The 15,961-nt window shown below is 38.7% G+C and overlaps 1 protein-coding gene and 1 non-coding gene across 2 annotated transcripts in view; one reads left to right on the plus strand and one right to left on the minus strand.

Annotated features, from left to right (window-relative positions):
* The window catches only part of NEK10 (NIMA related kinase 10), a 204,558-nt gene that overhangs the window by 106,517 nt on the left and 82,080 nt on the right, over positions 1-15,961 (plus strand). The window lies entirely within an intron of this gene.
* LOC115943356 (U6 spliceosomal RNA) lies at positions 12,037-12,143 on the minus strand. Its single transcript, XR_004077939.1, has one exon. It is a non-coding gene; the product is annotated as a U6 spliceosomal RNA (small nuclear RNA).

Raw genomic sequence — 15,961 nt, forward strand, 5'->3', positions numbered from 1 at the left:
TGAATTGGAACATTGGAACATTTCATGCTGTCACTTATTTCTCTAAATCTGTTTACGTGGATTTTAACCTGTTTCTCCCAGGCCTCCTCTTTTTCCTTCTTTTCTATCAACTTGTCTTCTAGATCACTAATTCGTTTTTCTGCCTCGTTTACCCTAGCTGTTAGAGTATCTAGATTAGATTGGATCTCATTGATAGCATTTTTAAGTTCTGCCAATTCAGCTTTCATTTTTGCCCTTAGAGACTCTATGTGGCCATTAATCGATTTCTCCATTCCTGCTATTGTCTTCATAACTGTTACCCTGAAGTCGATTTCTGACATCTTGGTTATATCTGTATCCATTTGTAAATCTGTGGCAGAAGTCACAGTCTCTAAGTCTTTCCTATTTTGGGGGTTCCTCCTCCTAGTCATTCTGTTGAGGAGTGGTTGAGGGAGTGTACACAGTCCAAATTATTGACCAGAACCCAAGCAAGATGCACCTGTTTTATAGGGACCTTAGGGTTGTCAGCCTCTTGTTCTCCCAGCCTGTCTTCTGGGGGAGGGGCAGCTGCCCTGTTACTCAGGCAACCCTGTTTGGGCAGAGTTGCCCTGCCACCTGTGGAGGAGGGGATAGGCTCAGTGAAAACCAATTTTCTGGGGTTTTTGTTCTCTGGTGGCTTCTTCTGGCAGCTTTCCCCGTATCTTCCATGAGTCAGAGCAGAAGAGACTGTTTCCAACCCTCTGCCTCAAAACAGAGATATCGCAGTTTGTTCTTCAGTGAGCTCTCCTGGCCACACTATCTCCGTTTCTGTCTGTGCTGCTAAAAACTGCAGTGTCCTGGGTTGTGTGCCCCTCAGCACCACTCCCAATCCTCACCTCCAGATTGGGGCACGTCTCTTCCCTTTGTGCTTCTAAAACTGCCAGCTGCCCCCAGTTCACACAGGCAGCCCGCTGCTCCAGGTTTCAGTCTGGGGGCCTTCCCTAAAGTCCTTTCCGCTACTGGTCTGCGAGTCTGTGCCCCGTCCCCATTGCGGGAGGCTTTTGCCCACCAGCAGTGCAGGATCCTGAAAGTTCCCTCCCCCTTCCGTTTATCTTCCTATATCTGCCTGTGGAATCACAGCTCCCCACTTCATACCTTGAAACCAACCGCCTGTGATATTCTGTTTGTAGAGATCCAGATATATCTTCTTAAATCTCAGACTGATTTCATGGGCATTCAGAGTGGTCTGGTAGATATCCAGCTCAATTCAGGGGACCGGTTGGAATAAGGTCCCCTACCCCTCCACCGTCTTTTCCTCCCAACTGGTCAGGGCTTTTTGAGGATAGCTTATATCTGCTCCATGCAGCATCAACTGGGCAGCTAAACTAGGGCAGGAGAAATCTCTTCCAATGATGGTTGGTACTGCCATTTGCTGGGAGCTCACCTGGGGCTATTGGCTGGGTCCTTTGTTTACTTCCATGTGTTCTCTTTACATGGCTAGATCAGGCTTCATTTCCTACATTATGGTGGCTGAGAGCTGAGAGGGAGTATCTCAGGAGTTAGAGTTACAAAAATATAGCCTCCATGTACAAGCACTTTCCAAACATCTGTTAGCATAACACTTTCTAATGTCTCATTGGCTAATGCCAGTCACATGGCCAAGCCCAGAAATAATGTATGAAAGGAGTATGCAAGGCATGCTTACCAGTAAAAGTGCTTCATTGGCAAGTCACCAAGGGAATAGTCTGCTACACATAAAATGTAGTAAAGTTTATGCAAGTTTTGTAGATTCTTTGAAGAGACTGCATTTTATTTTTAGGTCACAGAGCTCAATATATGTTTATCTGACTATATTTATTGACCAATTATTCAGATCTTCTATATCCTTATCTATGTCAGTGATAAACTGGTGTGTAAAAATCTCCACCTACTATTGTGTTTTGTTTGTTTGTTTTTTAATTTAGTGGTTATCTTAGTTCAGGCTTATAACAGAATGCCATGGACTGGGTGGTGTACAAACAACAGAAATTTAATAGGCTGTGAAATCCAAGGTCAAGGCCTTGGTAGATGTGGTGTCTGATGAGGCTTGCTTCTTGGTTCACAGAAGGCTGTCTTCTAACTGTCCAATGTGTGCTGAAGGGGCAAGAGAGCTTTCTGGGGTTTCTTTGAAAAGGGCACTAGTTTCATTCAGTCCCATTCAAGAGGGCTCTGACCTAACCACCACCCAAAGGCCCCCTCTTAATACCATCCCGTTGGGGGTTAGGATATCAACATAATGAATTTTGGGGGGCACACATCATTCCATAATCATGGTCTTTATATTTATAACAGTTCCTATTTTGTTAATTTTTATGCAATTTAGTGCAAATATGTTACGGTTCATGAATCTTTATTTTCAATTTTACCTTTCATAAGTGACAAGTGGCTATCGTTTTACTATATACTTTTTTGTTTGCTTGTTCCAAGTGTTTCCTTTTTTTCATATTAGTATTATAAATGACCATTTTTGTCTTAACCCTCAGTCACTTTTATTATTTCTTGTTGTTCTATTGAATTTGTAATGACTCCATCTGGAATTCTTTGTCTTTTCATTGACTATTAAGAGCCTTCCTTTTGAATATGACCTGTTTTCTTAGACAATGAAACCATTCACAAAGCTTGTTAGTTTATACTTTTCATAAATTTGAAAAAGGAGAGGAAACAGATCAAGTGATCAATTTAAAAGCATTGAATCTTTCAGTGTTGGTACAATAAATTAAAGTGACAATCTCTAAATGTGTGAATAAAGCGAAGTAGAATCCTTATTTTCACTTTTTCTGTTTCTCTTTCTCCTTTTCTCTATTTAAACAGCCAACATTTGAGGAAAAGAGAGGAGTAGAAATTATTTGAGTGAACATGGTATCCCTGTACCTTATATTTTAAAAATGTGTTGCATTTGACGATCTTTCTAACATACTTGACAGGTCATTTTCCTGTTGTATTGGGAAGGAAACAAAGCAAAAAGAAGATAGCTAATTTTCCACAGTTCCACAGTGTCAAGGTGTCATTCCATTCAGCCACACCAGGTTCATTGCTAAATTGATTTATTTTCTTCATGAAGAGCTGGCATCCCGAGGACTACACAGATAACAGTTAATTCCTAAATGGAGCACAATGAATTTGGTACTGAAATGAAGGGCTTTATTTCTTCCTGTTTTGAAAATCTGTAGTTATTGTGTTTAAAAGAGAGAAGAAGGGATTATTTTTATAAATGTTCAGATTGTTAAAATTAATTTCAGTGGTGTTGGGAGGTGGGAATATGGAAATTTTCAAGGTTGATGCTTCTAAAGAAAGTAAAAGCTGTCTGCCTTGCCTTTCAGTGACTTGAATAAGAGAAAAGTTTAGATAGGCCATTTAGCTCCTTCCTTATAGGAGGAAGGAAATTAGCAATTTAGTGTAGATAAAATCGTGGTAAAAATGGATCCTCATTCTTTAACTTTTACACAGAAATCTAGGAGTTATACAGTGGACAATTGTTTTTATTTTAAACCTTAATTTTAGGTTAATAGAACAATAGCCAATTATGGCAGAGCAGAATGTCAGCAAAACCATGTGTGAAGGAAAACAGTTTCTCTCATCATGTCAGAGTTATGGTTAGCAAAGAGCAGTTGTCATAAAATGTGACTTAATTCTTCCTTGCTCTTTGGAATCTCTTCCTTCTGTATTTCTCTACTCTGTTTTCATTTCATACTCTAATTTTAGGAATTGTAGTATAAAGATGCTTCCCGTGTGGCCTTGAACTCAGTATATCAGGCTGTTGTCCTTTAGCTCATTGTCAACCAGTTTATCAATACTATGGCCATTGATTCCCTGTGTTTTAATCTTTTCTCTCTCATTTCTCCTTATCAGTTTCCTGGGAATATCTACAGTGTTTAACACAAAGGAAGAGGTCGCTAATTGTGAGATGCAGACAGTGGCCTCAGGGAAGATACCTTGGGTGAAGGAGGCTTTTCCATACTCCCCAAATCACAATGAATCTATTATTATTGATAGCTTTCTTTGTTGGGGTTTAGCAAATGATTTACTTATCAAGAACAGGGAGACAGAGTGAAATGAATTATGAGAAGGCTGCTAAAGGCCATGGCAAAGGTTTTTCATATATTCAGAGTTATGGAACTTCTGTTTAAGAGATGAAAGAGGAATGCTTTGCTTTTCTTCTTCAGTTGCATAAAATTACAGATTTAGGATCAATTTGCCCAGCATTTTATAAGGAAATACAGTGCGGGTTCAGTCTAAGACATCTACAATTAAAAACGATGAATTCTTGGGGTATCTGGGTGGCTCAGTCAGTTAAGCCTCTGCCTTTGGCTCAGGTCATGATCCGAGGGCCCTAGGATTGAGCCCCAGGTCAGGCTCTCTGCTCAGCGGGGAGCCTGCTTCTCCCTCTCCCTTTGCCTGCCACTCCCCCTGCTTGTGCTCTCTACCACCCCCCACCCGGTCAAATAAATAAATAAATAAATAAATAAATAAATTCTTAAAAAAAAAGGATGAATTCTTAAAAGTGACTTTGAAATATGTGCTAGTTATCTTTTAGAATTAAAAAATCCTTTGTTTTGTTTAAAAATCTTGAATAAAAAACAAGTTTTAGTAGTGTAGCAAAAGTAATATATCATCAAAAATTATTTGCTCACACATTTGTTTCTGAGTAGCAAGTACTCTAATTTTGAACATAATGTTGACTCTATCCCGTGTTTAGGTCACACTGAAAAACAAATTTAATCTTCCTTATAAAACTGTGTATATATCTGTCATTAAGATGTTTTTAAACCGTAATTGGTGAATATAGCATTTCTTTCTTTCTTTTTTTTTTGAACATAGCATTTCAAAACAGGAATAGATCTTATAAATCTCTCTTATAGAGATGAGAAAATTGAGACCCTCCAAAGGTCAAATAGTTGCTTAATGCCACAGAACAGTTAAATGCTAACTCATGAAATATACTTTTACTTTTAAATAACATCTATTTTCTTCATTGCACTTAAATTTGTATTTATTTACTTATGCTCATTGTCTCCCTTAGCATAATGTAAATGTCATGAGGCCAGGGATTTTTTGGTGTGTTTCATTCACTGCTATGTCCCAACATCTACAACAGTGCCTGGCACATAGTAGGTGTGCAATACATATTTATTGAGTCGATGAAAGTATGATTAGGGAAGAGTATGGGCTGTAGTGCTTTTTCAGTTTGGTGTCAGGCCATTTGTGTTTGCTGGCTTGGTAAGAGGTTTCATGCAATAGGTAGAACTTGATCTATATGTTAAAGGCTGGTATTGCTTGGTGGTGAAGGGAGTGAACATACTAGATAAGTGTTGCTATGAACTAGGGGCAAAGATCTGGAGGGAGGTTGACATAGCTGCAACAGGGTGAGAGTAGGCCACCACTAGTGTTTCGAGATCACACGTACTTTTCTCAAATTGGACCTGGTGGAAAAGATAGCCTGACAGCATGGTCAGCACTACTAAGTTTTTTCACTGAGAGTGGTAAAAGTCCTTGGCCTATTTGACTTTGACTTGAATAGGCCAAAGGTCAAATAGTCATTTGGTTGTCCAGTCAGACATCTGTCTTCAGGATTCAGAAATATGACTGTTCCATCTTCACTACCATGTCTATTGTGATGCCTGTTTTTTTCCTAACCCACTTATTGACACAGCCCTCATGAAAGGTGCCAGATTTCCCTATATAATAAAGGATGATGATGATGATTATGGCACTTTGCATTTGTACAACACAAAATTTTTCATGACACTTGCACATAATTATCTCATGAACAGATTCTGCACTGCAGTAAATTGCAGTGTCATATAAAATGATCTGAAATCAGTTGTGCTACCTGAGCAGTGTCCGCTGATCCTAGTGGGGAAAGGAAAATTGAGTCTAACTTGACTTTTCATTTTCCAGTTAAAATATCACATCAGTTAAAGGCAGATCGACAGCCACACTGGTATTCATAGGTCCTATTTTGCATAAGACAGCATCAATCTATTTAGTCTTTGTACTATCATGAGTTTTATATACATTACATATAAATGCTTCCCTGGTTTAAAGAAGTATTGCATTAGTCAGTGAAATGATGGCTCAGTTTTAGTTTTAAGAGTCATTACCACTCGTTCAGCGAAGTATATTGATAACTCTTCCAGTGAGTGTCTTGCCATTCTAGCTTATAAAATGTTGCCTGGGGGTCTGAATCCTACATCTCCCTGAACCCAGTCCACAGGAGGCAGGTGACCCAATGCGAAGGTTTGACGTCTAGAAACCAGTCAATGCCTACCTCAACCTTGGAACTAATGAGGCTATTATGATGAATCATAGTCCAGTGTATTTATTATTTAACTAAATCACTTACAGATAAGATATGCTCATTGGGGCCTGGATTTAATTTCATAAATTCATATGTGTTTTGTACTTTAAAAGGAGTTTCTAATCATTGATTTCATTGGTGTTAAGACACATTAATACACTTCTACATGCAACATGAGAGAAATGCGATACTTTTTGAGAAATGTCCCAAATGCCCATATAAATACACTGCTTTCATTATTTTTATAAAGTAAGTGAAGAAAACCATACTTAATATGTAAATAGCTTTTTGTATGCCTTTCTATAAGAAGGATGACTTGACAATGGAGAGTACACAAATAACATTGTAGCTAGGGTTACCAGATAAAATACAGGATGCCAAATAAAATTTGAATTTCAGATAAACAACAAGGAGTTTTTCAGTTTGTGTCCCAGGTATTGTATTTTTTTAGTATAAATTTGTCCCAAATATTGCATTATTTTAATAGTTCAAATTTAACTGAGTGTCTTGGATTTCTGTTGGCTAATGCTGCCAATCCTAGATGCAACTTAGGGGCAGGCAGGCCCTAAAATTTGTGATAAAGGTGCAGCCAGTTTTCTTCAGGCGGAGTATATTATTCCATGGTTCTTGAATGTGTCATCCAATTCTCTTTTCTCTCTATAAGAACTGTTTAGAACAGTATTAGAACTGTTTAGATATCAAATCTGTTTATCTGCTTACTGGCAGCAGGCTTCTATGAACTGAGAACATTTCCCTGATACCAGGGTTCAGAACCTCTAAGGATAAGACTTTAAGTGACTGTTAATATCCAGAATGATATTACCCATTGGCTACCCTCAACTGTGGATCTCATAGGCATGAATTACTATATTCCAAATTGATCTAGTTTCTTGTCCCACACCTGCTTACCCTGTATCTATGTTAATGATACTGATACCCAGCCCATCATTCAAGCCAGACACTTGGGAGCCAGGAAATGAGGGGTCTTCCCTTCCCTTATTCTCTTTCTCCCATCCAGTCAGTCCTGTGGAATTCCTTTTCTCCCTGTTTCCTTTGCCATTGCATTAGTGGCAGCTCCCCCGTGTCTCTGTCTCCCCTTCTCTTCACTCCCTTCACCCTTGCATAGTGGGGAACACACTGGGATGATGAGAATGCCCTTTCACTTCTGTGGCTCTAGAGGGACTAGACCATATTCTATCTATGCCTGCAGGTACTTACTAAGTAGGGTCTCATAGAAAAAAATCAGAACATGGAAGGATCTTGCAAATGCATTCATCATTCTGCCTAGAGTGCTTTTCGCTAAGCTCTGCTCATCTCACTGGTATCTCAGTGTCGCATTGCTCATTCTCTAGAAAATGCCCCTTGCCACTTATTTCCTGTGGGTTCTCCCAACTTCCCTCATTTCCATTCATTCTCATTGATTCCCATCCCACCATAGGGTTTGTTTTTGTGAGCTATTTCTCAGAAACATTTTACCCACCTCCAACAATCAGAAACATATGCCGACATGCACACACACACACACACGTACTTGTGTGCATGCATGCACTTTATCCATCCTATTATTGCTAAACATTCTATATAGAATCATTCTAAGAGCATAATTTGCTTTTCAGTCTCAACAAACTATAATTATTGGCCTTTATATTTAATTATGTCACTTCAGGTCAGATTTTTATCCTCATGAATTCATAGGGACTTTTGCATCCTTGAGTGAGCAAATCTTGGATCCTGTGTTCCCAGACAGTTTATATTCTTTTAAAATTTACAGTTTTGTTTCTTTTTCACTTAACAATGATAAATTCGTTCTCTCTCTCCTTTTTCTTTAAGGCAGTCTAGGGAGATGAAAGTTTGATAGCCAGAACCTGAGAACTAAATGTACTTTTATAATAGACTTAGAATTAATACATTGCAGTGGGATGCAAAAATCCCTTTCTATCCTTACCCAGTGAAGCAAATATTACTGGGTGAATTATTTTAATAAAAGAAACTTATTTCTAAACATTTAGCCTTAACTGTGTCCTAAACAACTCAAGATTCTTTTATTAGTAATTTCTAATATTTGTTAGACAAAATTTTCTTTTATGATGTCTCCCAACACCACTTTTAAGATGCAACATCATTATATTGCCAGTGAGATACTTTCTCAATAATAGCTTTTCAATTTCTCTAAAAATTCTAATTTCTTCTTAATTTCACATGCCCTTCAACAAATGAATCTCCCTCAGCTCTAGAATTTCTTTCTGCTCATTAGTGCTATATATAAGCTCATTCTTATGAACTCACAGCTGTCACATATTATAAGTTTATCTTCTGTGGCAAGTACTAGCATTTGGCAGGTTAAGTTTATCTGTGGGTCACTAGTGTGATAATGGTGGACACACCAGGAACTGGGGATAAATCTGAAGTGGCAGATGCTGTGGAAACATTGGATCTTGAGATCAGAAAGGTTCAGTGGGATGCAGAGTAGCCAGTCCCGAATCTCTCAGATTAAGAAAAAGTTCCGATGCGCCCACATACACGTGCACCCTCACACATACACACGTGTGCACACATGTGCACACACACACATCTTTAAAAACCAAAGGATAGTTTGAAGTGCAAATGGAAGCAGAGGTGGAAGTAGAAAAATAAAAAGAAATATTTGCCTCAGGAGGTAATGTTGGAGCAAAAATAGTCACAGATCCCACCAGGAATTATGAAGAAAACAGACCCCAGAGTTTAAGATGGCTCTCTGGGACTGACTATCTCCCTGATACAGAAGCTCTGGCCTTTGTCTGCAGAGATGCCTTGGCCCTTTTGCTATACCTTAGAAACAGCCCGTGAAATTCAAGAGGGGCACCTGGGTGGCTCAGTTGGTTAAGTGGCCAACTCTTGATTTCAGCTCAGGTCATGATCTTAGGGTTTTGAGATCAGGCCCATGTCGGGCTCTGCATTGCGTATGGAGCCTGCTTCAGATTCTCTCTCTCCCTTTGCCCCTTCTCCCCCCAAAAAAGAACTTTCAGAAAGTGTGAGGGTTGTTGACAGTGGTTGGGTTCTCAGCTCTGTTTGGTAAAATAGACAAATCATTTAGAGTCCAGCACTTTATCCTAAGAATCAGTGGTTTATAACAGAGCCACCACAGGATGAGGTGTGTGTGCCTGAGGGGCAAGTGGTTGGTGATTAGATCTGGGAATTGTCCACATATGGTTTTAATGGAAGCCTTGGGTGTGAAAGAAATTATCCAAGGAGAGACTGAAGAGTGAGAAGAAAAACATCATTTAACACGTGGATGAAAGAAACCACCATTATATGGGAACTGAGAGGACAGAAGGAACTACACTTTCTATTATTGCAACCTGCCTCCACCCACCCACTCCTGACCTCCTTTATTCTAACCCAAGTTTTCTATTTCCTATAGCATTTATCACCTACTAAAATACTATGTAATGTAATTTACTTTTTAATAGTTATGTTATGCTTTTTATCTTCCCTGACCCCTGTTTCTTACTGGAAGGTAAGCTCCATGAGGCAAGTGGCTTTGTTGATATATTCTAAGCAGATAGAACAGTGCCTGGTACTTTGTAACTTTATTGAATAAATGAAAAAAAATAATGTCTCGACAAGTTTCCATTGATAGTGTCAAAAATTTCAGGAAAGTCACCTAAAACAAGTGAGGCAATGAGTAATCCACTGGTGCTCTAAGGAGGAGCCCTATCAATGGCAAGATAGCAATAGATGCTGGACTAGGGTTGGGTTGAATGATGGATGGGGGGTGAGGAAGTGGAGAGGGCAAAGAGGAATTACTCTTTCAAAAGACTTTGCTTGGAAATTAAGAAAAAGGTGGTACTTACAGGAGGACTCGGGGTCAAGGAAGGATTTTACATTATTTGTTTTTGTTTTTTTTAATGGGTGCCACTCACAGGACAAGGGCAGAACATGATCTGTTCCCTGGAAGTGGTGAAGGGATGCTTTCCGTTAGGGGAAGGTCACTTTAGTGGTTGTGGAGAGGGTGGCCTAGAGCAGGAGAGACTAGGCTCAAGGACCCAGATGGGCCACTGCTGTCAGAGAGGATGGGAGTGCTGTTATCCCTGACCGTGCCCTGGGTCTCTTCTCCACTGACTGTCATTGACCACCATTCCTTTCCCTCTGCCCTGCTCTTCTACTTCAACCCCCCTGGAATGCCTTCTGAGATTAGCAGTCTCCTCTTAGTCTCTCCTCTGAAACTTCACCTCCTGGCTTTAGGTGAAAACTAGTTGTTCTCTGAAGGTCCTGTGCTGGGGTTTGGAGATGGGCCTTTGTGAAGTAATTAGGTTTAGATGAGATCAGGAAGATGGGGTCCTCATGATGGGATAGGTGCTCTTATAACAAGATCAGTCACCCCCCAGCACAGTCCTCCCTCCACCCCCCAGTCATGTGAGGATACAGCAGGAACGTGGCCATCTGCAAGCCAGGAAGAGAGCCCTTATGGGGGTACAGAATTGGCTAATACCTTGATCTTAGACTTCCCAGCTTTCTGAATTGTGAGAAATAAATTCCTGTTTATTCTTGCTTAAGACATTCCATCTATGGTCTTGTTATGGTACCTCAAACTGACTAATGTACTATTTCATTTATCTTACTGCTCAAATTGTTCCACGTTTGGTCACTGGGAGTTCTTTAGGTTATGTTCTGTGTCCCTTTGACATAACCTCATCATTATAAGTTTTTTTTTTTTTCTTTTGAACACTAACTTGCTGGCAATACAAGATGCTCCAGGCTCATTTAGTATATATGTCCTGCCCCCAGTCCTAGAATCAGGCATTTCTCCAAGGAGTCCTGATTCTTTTTCTTAGAGAATGGTATTAAAAACCAAGATCTGGGGGCACTTGGGTGGCTCAGTTGGTTAAGCGTATGACTTTGATTTCAGCTCAGGTCATGATCTCAGAGTCGTGAGATGGAGGCCCGTGTTGCAGTCTGCTCTGGGCATGGAGCCTGCTTAAGATTCTCTCTCTCCCTCTCCCTCTGCCCTTCCCTCCCAACACTCATTGCTCTTTCTCTCTTAAGAAAGAAAGAAAGGGGGCGCCTGGGTGGCTCAGTGGTTAAGCGTCTGCCTTCAGCTCAGGTCATGATCCCAGAGTCCTGGGATCGAGCCCCACATTGGGCTCCCTGCTCAGCGGGAGTCCTGCTTCTCCCTCTCCCACTCCCCCTGCTTGTGTTCCCTCTCTCACTGTGTCTCTCTCTGTCAAATAAATAAATAAAATCTTTAAAAAAAAAAAAGAAAGAAAGAAAGAAAAAAGAAAGAAAGAAAAAGAAAGAAAGAAAGAAAGAAAGAAAGAAAGAAAGAAAGAAAGAAAGAAAGAAAGAAAGAAAAGATCTGGTGCTAAGAGTGCTCATTGCTACTGGAATATTGTCATTTCTAGGCCTTTTCAGCTGGCAGAGCAAGGAGATATAGTGAATACTAACCTGTGTACATACAGGTATCTGTAACTATTTCTATATGCAACCACAGGCATTAATAATAGGCTAAACATGAGTTCAAGGTGTTGTCTCCAACTCTATTTTAATACCCTGTGGTAGAGTACATCTAACCTACTTCTTTCCTTGCTTATCTATAGATTCCGTCTCCAACAGTGAGAAGTCTGGCTTTTGCCATCTGCTAATTCCAGGATACATATATAGCAGGATCAGAATTGTTACTCTTTACCCCTAGAGGAAACAACTTTATTGACTAGCAGATAGTCCTAATGTACAGTACCTTTTGCCTGTCATCTTACTGTTTCCAAAACATGGAATGCTTCACAAATTTGCATGTCATCCTTGTGCATATGTCAGGCTAATCTTTACTCCATCATTCTAATTTTAGTACATGTGCTGACAAAATGAGTCCAATAATCAAAACTTAAACAAACATGATAATATGATGACTGCAGGAAGGAAGAATATACTTACCTACACACAAAACCTTTTAACATCTGTTATCTAATTTCATTTACTTTGGTCTGTTTAAAGGAAAAAAGTGCCCCCTCCAAACTTACATAAATCATCTTATTATTGAATTACTTAAGAGTTATCAAAATATTCGTATTTTAAAATGTTTTAAAAGACATCAAGGTCCACTGTTTTTCTTGTTTACCTCACTTCGTAAATAAGAATCCTTGGCAATTAGCAACTTAATTGTTGATATATCAGTGAAGGACTAGTGGTGGAATTTTAAAATCTAAATGAAAAGTTTATCTTTTTAAAAAAATTAGATTAAGCATCCTTCCAGCCTCATCTTTCTCCTACCTTATTTTCACTATCAATTTGTGAATTTATGACTTTGTAAAACAGAGGTCATGTTTAGTGTCCAGCCTCATCTCAAAGGCTGCTGATTATGAGTTATGTTTACTTACTTATTAAAATATTTATAATAAATACACATTGTTCCTTGCCACCCACTTAACTCTTTAATACCCGTGGCTTCACTTAAAATTTTTTTCCAGCTCTGTAGAGGTATATACAACTAAAGAGGTATATATAAAAATTGTATATATTTAAGGTGTACAGTGTGATGTTTCAGTGTACTTACACATTGTGAAATAATTACCGCAATCAAGCTAATTAACATATCCATCACCTCACATAGTTACCTCTTTTTTGAAATTTTATTTTATTTAAATTCAATTACATAGTTATCTCTTTGTGTGTGTGATGAGAATACTTGTGATCTACTTCTAGAAAATTTCAAGTATATAATACATTATTATTAACTATAGTCACCATGTTGTACATTAGATCAGCAATAATAAAAATAAATACTTTTTTATTGATGTATAACTGACAATGGATGTAATTTTTACACACCTAATTGTAAATATTTTAATCTTTGCCAGAAGAGCCCCTATTTTTGTTTAATATTGCCTAAGTTATGTTTTATTTTATCACTAAAAGATTTTAGATGACTGGATCACATAGGAATAACCATTTTTAAAATACAGATTGTTTTTGTTTGGAAAAATGAAAACCCATTTTAAATTGTGTGTGTATATACTATTTAACTTCTTTCCTCTAAATGAAACATTGCTAGCTATAAATCTCTGTATTTTTCTAAATGTGGTTGGGCTCACCTTAAGCAGAGAAACTGGAAAAACAACAAATTATTTTTCAAGGGTTTTCTAAATAATAACCACCAAAAAACTTATATGATATTTATAAGTTGTGGCTGAATCAGTGACTTTAGCCATATTTCCAAAAGGCTGGGTTCTTTTGAAGGTGAAAAAACATGAATAGGTTTTCTCATAGAACCTGCATTAGTTTTCTAAGGCTGCCATAACAAAAATACAAACAGACTGGGTGGCTTAAATTTATTTTCTCACAATTCCAAAGGCTGGAAGTCCAAGATCAAAGTGTTGGCCAGTTTAATTTCCTTTTAGGCCTGTCTCCTTTGGCTTACAGATGCCAGGATTCCACCCTCTTGTTGCATCTTCACATGGTTGTTCTTCTGTATATGCACGCTCATGGTGTCTCTTCCTCTTCTTGTAAGGATACCAGTCATATTGGATTAGGGCCCATCCTAGTGGTATCATCTTAACTTAATCATCTCATACCGATCTTACTTTAAAATATGGTCACATTCTGAAGTAGTGGGATGGGACTTCAACATATGAATTTTGGGGGGGACACAATTCAGACCATAACAGAACATTTTGTTGTGCCTTCTAGAAACCAGACTCTGTGTTCTGTTTGTCATTGCTTTTGGTTGTAATTATGAAATTCTTACCTTAGAAAATAGTTGAAGTTTACCCCAGAAGAAAAGTGATAGTTGGCAACCATGTTCTTTGTCTTTAATTTCCCTTTCTTATTCTTTTTCAGAGAAGTAATTCTTGGTCTTTTTTCAGGGGCTCATGCACTACTTTGAAAATCTGATAAGAGCTATTATATAAGCTAACTTTGACAAACTGCTTCAAAACTTAGTGGCTTAAAACAATAAACTTTTTTTTTTTTTAATCAATACACTGTGTGTTGGCCAATTGGGCTGCCCAGTGAGGATTGCTGATCAGAGTATTGTCTGGGCTCAGTGTGCATTGTGGTTACCTGGTTTCCAATGGCTTCACTCACAGGTCTTATGGTTGACTGTCTATGGGTAGTGGTGGTGGAGGTAATTGGGCCATATATTATCATCATCCAGCAGGCAGACCTGGGCTGAGCCACCTGGTCGTGTTTATAGGGTTTTCAAGAGCAGGAAGGAAGAGAAAGCCCTGAAGAGTAAGTACTTTCTAAGTCTCTTCTTGTATCACTTTTGCTGGTATCTTCTCGGCCAAAGCAAGCATATTAAGTCCAGATTCAAGGGGTAGAGAAATAGACTCTTTCCTTTAATGGGAGCTGCAAAGCCACAGTGTAAAGGGGCACACCTGTGGGAAAAAGAGGAGTTTGTGGTCTTCAGTGAGAAGGAGGAGGAGGTGAAATGATGAGAACAATCAACTGAGTAAACTCTGTTCTTAACAAGTGTTTTCCCCCAGGTTGAGTAATTATTTTTTCAGAAGAAATATTCCAAAGAAATACAGATGCTGGCTGTTGAGAGTGAAAGCATACCAGGAACAGGAAATGGAAAAAGGGTCTGAGGGGAAATGGGTAGAACAGTCATAGCATCTGCTTCATGAGCTTTTGGAAATATGAAATCCTCTGAGTTCTCTATAGATTAAAACCTGAGAAATTTGCCTGTGGGGAACCAAAACTTTTTTTTTTTTTTCTGTAGAGGACATTATTTCTTGTTAAGGCATTTCTTAATGTGAACAGTTGACCAGGTGACAACAGGAGACACTTTTTATACAGTTAGAAAGAACAGAGCTCTGGAAATTTCATTTCCAATTCCCCCTTGCCATATTATTGAGCTCAATACCAAAAATGAAAATGCTCAACTGAGAGCCCTAGAAATCATACTTTCCTCTGCAAGCACATAATGTAAATCTGAAACCAGAAATTCTTCATAATCTCGCAAAAATAGCAACTCCTTGATTATTCTTAATAGTCAACATTGATTTATGTCTACTCTGATTGTTCTAATATCAGTTTGTCAGTTTCTTTATACCTTAACTCACCATCACAGTTAACCATTAATCCCTACTCTATTTATGTAGAGGGCTGAGCACAGTCCTAAATACATATCGTAGAACTGAATTGCTAAACTACTTAATTTAGGACATGTGGGTATTAAATGCTTTCAACCCTTTGCTGAGTTTCATTCTACAAATATGATAGAGGAAACTTCTATTACTTCAAAATATCCAGGGGAACTGCACTTGCCTCCACATTAAAAAAAAAAAAAGTCAAACCCATAAATTCTCATGGCTTAAGTTTATTTAAAAGCTGACAGCCTCCATGTCCATATTGGAAAGGCAAATTCAGAAGACATGAACATGATGGATGTTGTCATTTTCTGCAACATATTTAAATATGGTCTTCTTCCTGCTTTATAGGCTGGAGTTGAGTAGCAGAGGGGAGGGTACTGTATCAGTCAGTTTTTCCCATAATCTGATTAACAAATCACAAAAATTTTGGTGGCATTCAACAATAAGCATTTATTGTCAAACTCACAGGTCTGGGTCTTCTGGGCAAGTTCTCCGTTAGGCTGTAGGCTTATGCATTGTCTGTGTTAGATCTACTCCACGTATCTTCTGCTGGGCCCAGGCTGGTGGGATAGCAGTCACTGGGATATGTTCTTCTCTT

The sequence above is a fragment of the Leptonychotes weddellii genome, chromosome 1 (genome assembly GCF_054177405.1).
Source record: "Leptonychotes weddellii isolate Sample4059 chromosome 1, ASM5417740v2, whole genome shotgun sequence".
Taxonomy (NCBI): Eukaryota; Metazoa; Chordata; class Mammalia; order Carnivora; family Phocidae; genus Leptonychotes; species Leptonychotes weddellii.